This window comes from Neofelis nebulosa, chromosome 6 (assembly GCF_028018385.1).
Source record: "Neofelis nebulosa isolate mNeoNeb1 chromosome 6, mNeoNeb1.pri, whole genome shotgun sequence".
Classification (NCBI taxonomy): domain Eukaryota; kingdom Metazoa; phylum Chordata; class Mammalia; order Carnivora; family Felidae; genus Neofelis; species Neofelis nebulosa.
In genome coordinates, this window is record NC_080787.1 from 144,132,128 (window position 1) to 144,138,793 (window position 6,666).

Sequence of the window (6,666 nt, forward strand, 5' to 3'; positions counted from 1 at the left end):
GACAGCCTACAATTGTAATAAAGTAGTTGGTATTGTAAGGTGCTTCGGGGGAAGCGAACGTATACTAAGTAAGTGTCCTATAAATGTTCACTAAGTAAATGAAATAAAATGCTAATTTTTTTATATTTTTTAAGTTGCTCGTTACTTAGTTTGAAAGGGAGCGCAAGTGGGGGAGGGGCAGAGAGAGGGAGAGAGAGAGAAACCCAAGCAGGGTTCCGCACGGTCAGCACAGAGTGGCTCAGCTTCACCAACTGTGAGATGGTGACCTGAGCCCAAGACTCAGACGCTTCGCCGACTGAGCCCCCCGGGTGCCCCTAAAATACTATTTTCAAGAAAGGATGATGCGAATTCATGGATGGCCAGTAAGTGGCCCAGCATACGAGTGAACTCATATTTACTGGTAGAAGATATCTGAAAGCGTGTTAGGAAGGAGTTCAAAGCCATAGTTTCTCTCGGGGGGGTGGGAAGCAGAACTCTGGTGATCGATAACGTCTGCCTCGGGATCTGATAGGGCAAGTGGCAAGACATGTGTCCCGTTTCTGCCATCCCTGATGCACGTGTGATATTTGCTGCTTCACAGGTTCCAAGGAACCGACAACACTAGAAAGCCTGAATGAATAGTTTTGAGAATCACTTCTGTGCAGATATTATGCCAAGCGTTAAAATCAGAAAGATGAGTGAGGCAACCACTGCTCTGAAGATTTAGAGACCAGAAGGAGAGAGGGGCCCATGAACTAGAAGTTAAAATACAGTGTGAAGAGTTGGAAGGTAAGCACAGAGCGTGGAGCGCACCAAGGGGTAGCAACTGACACGCCCCAACACGGGAGGGAGGCATGAGAATTTTGAGAGGAGTCCACTTCCTGTAAAATATCATGTGCTACTCATATTGCCCTCGGGTCGTAAACAACTAGACTAATGGAAAAAGCATATGGGACCATGGTTTTCAGACACTGGACAAGAGTCATCATAGGACTGTGATCCCAGAGGGAAGGAAAAGAAGGTGAGCCTGCAACTGCGTTGGCCCAATGGCCGGGACAGTTCCAGGCACTGGGTGGACCAGCCCAGCAGAGCCTGTGGAATGACTGAGGGGAGGCGATAAAGGTGAAGTCAAGAAGGCTAAGGCCGCTAGAACTGAGCACCAGAAAGAAGGCAGCTCCCTGGAGAGAAAACTGCAGAGATCGCCAAGGGCAATGACTCTGGTCACAAATCGTAAATATGTTCAAAGATGGAAAAGAACACGTGAACGAAGGAAGAGAAATATGGAAAATAAAGACAGAAATTGAAAATGTAAAAATAAGGTAAAACATCTGAATTAAAAATGACTCAGGATTGATTTACAGTACACATCTTCAATTTATCAGCTTTTACCTTCAAATTACATGTCACCCCTTCACATGTTGTCTAAGAACCTTACAATATACTTCTCTCCTCCATCATTGTGCATTGTTACCATACATTTTACGTTTACCAGATTGTAAGTCCTACAATGAAAACGTATTAGTTTTTCTTTTAATGATCAGTTATCTTTTAAAGTAATTTAAAAACAAGGCAAGAATTGCCTTCTACATTTACATGCATGTTTACAAGTTGGAGTACTAACCATTCTTTTTTGGTCTCATATCCATCTGGCATAATTTTTTTTTATGCTTGGATAAATTCCTTTAATGCTTCTTTTAGTAGATGTCTTTAGTGATGCATTCTCGTAGTTGTTGTTGGTCCTAAAGTCTTTATTTTGCATGTATTCTTTTAAAAGTTACTTTTGCTGGACATAAAATTGTGGGTCGGCAGATTTTATGCCCAACGCTTCAAAAAAATTATTTTTTTTCTGTTTATTTTTGAGAGAGACAGAATGTGAGTGGGGGAGGGGCAGACAGGGAGGGAGACAGAATCCGAAGCAGGCTCCAAGCTCGGAGCTGTCAGCACAGAGCCTGTTGCAGGACTGAACCCACAAACCGTGAGATCATGACCTGAGCCAAAGTCGAGTACTTACCTGACTGAGCCACCCAGGTGCACCCCCCCTCCCCTGACATTTCAAATGTGTCCTTCCATTGTCTGATGGCCTTCATGGTTTCTGATGAGAAGCGTGTTGTTATTCTTAAGATTCTCTGTTTCTCTATACAGAATGTGTGTTTTATCTCTGGCTGCTTTTAAATTTGTCTTATTATCACATATTTTCAAAGAATTTGATTCATGTGGGGGTTTTGCGTGTGTGTGTGTTTTTCCTATGCTTCTTCTTGTTTAGGATCTTCTAAACTTCCTGGCTCTGTGTGTTTCTGGTTTTCATCACCTGGAAAATTTTTCAGGCATTATTTTAATCTATTTTTTTCTTTGCCTCCTAAGTTTTTCCCCACTTCTTTTAGTCCCTTAATTTCTATTGCTATGCCTTTAATGTCTCTGATCTTCTTTTCTCCAATGTCTAATCTGTTCAGTAATTCATAGGACAATTAAACCAAAACCTAATAAGGATATAAAGTACTTGAACAAAACTTCAAAAAAGTTTTATAATTGCCATTTGTAGGAAACTCCACCCAACAGCAGTGGAAAAGACAGTCTTTTCAATTGCACATAAAACACTCAGCAAGATAGACCACACTCTATAAAACAAAACTCAATGAGGTTTAAAGGACGAAAATGTAGAGCACATCATCTGATCATAATGAAAGTAAACTCAAAATCAATTAAAAAATTGATTTCTGAAAATGTTCAAATATTACGTTTTTTATAAATCCACAAAGAAAATTAGAAAGACATTTTTTAACTAAATGAGAATAAAAGGACAACATATTAAAATCTGGGGGAAATCAGCTAAAGAAGCATATGGAGAGAAAATCTATTGCATTAAAATCTTCTATTGGAAAATGTATAAGTATACAACTCAATTATTTAAGCTTATATGTAAAGACATTAGAAAAGGAATGGAAGATTAAGCCCAAAGTAGACAGAAGAAAGAAAATAATAAAAATAAGAATGGAAGGCAATAAAACAGAAAGAAGAAAAATTATAGGGAAATTAACAGTAAAATACAAAGCTGTTTTGTGGAGAAAGATCAATATAATTGATAAACCTTTAACAGTGATTTTAAAAAAGACAAAAATTATCAGTATCAAATAAAAGAAAGAATACTGCTATGGTTTCTACATGCTCTAAAAGCATAATAAGATCATATCATGAACAACGCCAATAAATTTGACAACTTGGATAAAACAAATACCTAAAAGACACCAACTACTGAAAAGAAATAAACAATAGCTCTGTACCTATTGAGGAAACTGAATTTGTGATTAAAGACCTTCCCACAAAGACCTCCAGATTCAGGTCCAGATGACTTCATCAGTGAATTCAACCAGACAAAGGAGCAAAAATGCAATTCTGTACAAACTCTTCTGGAGAGTAAAAGAGAACAGAATACCTTCTATATCATTTTCGAAGCCAGCACAGCCTGGGTATCAGAACTAGATTAAGATATCACAAGAAAACAAAACTATAGGCCAACATCGTAACAAACATGAGGGCAGAAACTTTAGAAAATTGGATTTAGCAATAAATGAAAAGCCAATACATCATGACCAATTGGGGTTTATTTGAGAAAGCAATAGTTGCATTAAAATTAGAAAAATCTACTTTATTTATCACATTAGTAGACACAAAATAGATATGCTAATTTCAATAGATGCAGCAAAAGAATTTAACAAAATTCAATATCCATTTATAATGAAAAAACTCTCAGCAAACTAGAAATAGAAGAGAATTTCATCAACCTGAAAAAACAGCATTTATGACAATTCTACACTTAACATCAGACTTAATGGTGAAAGGTTATATGAGTTTCCTTTAAGCATAGGAACAAAGTAAAATTACTCTTACCACTTGTATTCAACATTGTATTAGAGGACCTAGTCAGTGCAATATGGCAAGAAAAAGAAATAAATGACATACACATTGGAAAGAAAGAAGTAAAACTGTCTTTACTCATAGACATTAAGGTTGAATTTGTACAAAATCTTAAAGAATCTAAGAAAAAAATCTACAAAGAAGCCAGGAGAATTAATAAATGAGTTTATTAAGGCCATAAGATGTCAATAAATAAATTCAGTTGTATTACCATATGCTGGCAGCCCAGTGTTGGAAATTGAAATGAAAAAAATCTATAATAGTGTCAAAAAAAAAAAAAAAACCAACAACAACATAAAAGGGGCACCTGAGTTGTTCTGTCAGTTTAAGCATCTGACTTTGGCTCAGGTCATGATCTCATGGTTTTTGGGTTTGAGCCCTCCACTGGGCTCTGCACTGACAGCTTGGAGCCTGGAGCCTCCTTCAGATTCTGTGTCTCCCTCTCTCTCTCGCTGCCCCTACCCCTGCTTGTGCTCTCTCTCTCTTTCTCTCTCTCTCTCTCTCAAAAATAAACATTATAAAAACCCACACAAACTATATAGGCATAAACTTAAAGTATAAGCAAAGACCTTAACTTGTAAATTATAAAGCATTGCTATGAGACATCAAAAAATATCTAAACAAATGTAGAAATGTATCATGTTTATGGATCAAAATTCTCAGTAATGTTTAGATGTATATTCTCCCCAAATTCAAAACAATCTTGATCAAAATCCCAATAGCCTTTTTTTTAAATGACAAGATGATTCTAAAATGCATATAGAAATACAAAGGACCTAAACTAACTCACAACATGAGAACAAAGTTGTAGGCCTTACACTACCTTATTTCATAAATTGCTGTAAGGCAGTGTGGTGTCGGCACAGTTTAAATTCTTTTAACATTTATTCATTTTTGAGACACAGAAAAAGACAGAACATGAGTTGGGGAGGAGCAGAGAGAGAGAGGGAGACACAGAATCCGAAACAGGCTCCAGGCTCTGAGCTGTCAGCACCGAGCCTCATGAGGGGGCTCGAACCCATGAACCATGACGTCATGACGTGAGCCAAAATCAGATTCTTAACTGAGTGAGCCACCCAGGCACCCGTCATAGTTTAGACATACAGATTCCTATTACAGAATAGAACGTTCAGTAATAAACCTACACGTCAGCAGCTAATTAATTTTCATAACAGTGACGATGTAATTCAACAGGGACAACGTAGTTTTCTTCAACAGATGGTGTTGAAGCAGATATTCATGCATTAGCCAGCCTCCAAGATGACCCCAATTATCTTGTCCCTTAGCATCATGTCTTTCCATAGTACCCCTCCACTGATTCTGAGCTGACTCTTGTGACCAATGGAATAGAGCAGAAGTGAGGGAGTGGCTGACTTCTCAGCTCACAATATGGAAATCAGGCCGTTTTGTTTCTCTGCTCAAAACACTCGAATAGCTTCCTGTCTCGCTCAGAATAAAATCCGAAGTCCTTACCCTGGCTTGCTGACATCTCTGATGACTACTTCTCTCGCCTCATTTTCTACTCCTCTCTCCCTTACTTTGTGGGCACATTGTCGTCACAGTTGCTGGAGTCTGCCTTGATCTTGAAATCAGCATGGCTTCCTCCCTCACTTTACTCCAATCTCAGATTAAATGCCACCAACAGAGTCCATCCTGACTGCTTGCCCAAAATAACCCAGCCCCCACAACCATTTCTCTGCTGATCTGTGTGTCGCAAATCACCAAGTGACATGTTGAATATTGGCATGTTTGCTCTCTCTTGCCTGCTGCCTCCTCCCTCTTCCCCACGCACATTGGCATCTATGAAAATAAGCTCTGTAAGAAAAAAAGCCTTTCATCTGGAAGCGCTATGAAAATAGGGACTTCATTCCGTTCAGTGCCGAATCCCCAACTCCTACAAAAACACCAGGCACGCGGTAGGTGCTCATCAAACATATTAAAAGAACAAATAAACCCTTGTACTTTATCAGACTGGGAAAAGAGTGGACTACAAGAAGTTAAAGTGAGGCAGAAATTCAAAGAGAAGAAATGAAAAACAATGGGAGCAAATCAAAACACACAAGCAAACAAAAGAAGGGTTTATCACAGGATCATGCCAGCTCCAACCGGTGTTCAACAGCTCACAGTCTTGGGTCAGCTAATGGTGAGAAAGTAAGTAATATTCCAGGAGTTAAGCCAAGTTGATAAGTCTGGAGCTATCCGAGCAGTTCAACTTGCAGGAATATGGCCCTGTTGAGGGGACCTCAAAATATAGAACAAACAAATAGGCCGGCTGTGGTTTTGGTATTACCTTCTGGAATAAGAAATACCCTGAAACTGACCATTTCTGGGTTATTGTGAGAAGCACGTGAGTGGGATGAAAGAGAAAGTTATTTTCTCTGAACAGGGCATCTGGGGGCAGATTATATTCAGATTCTGACAAATGCTATAAAAACAGAAACTTAAAATCTAGTGCTCTCTCTCTCTCTCATTCCCAGCTCTGCTTTCCTCACTACCTTTCTTCCTAAAGCTCCAGCTATTCCTGTCCCGATTTTCCCATGAACGTGGAGGGTAGAGGCACCGTGGAGGTCCCGTGGTTGAGGTAGAGAGAGTTGTCTCCCAATATCCACTTCTCTTTTCATTTTCCCTCTGCACCTGGCCACCCGGACACACACTGCAGTGCCTGTCTTCCACTGATGCGTACGGGTTTTCAGGCTGGAACCGATGCGCGCAAATCTTCGGTCATCATCTTGGGCACATTTGCCACGGAGGACCTGTTTCTTCCCACTGGCTGGG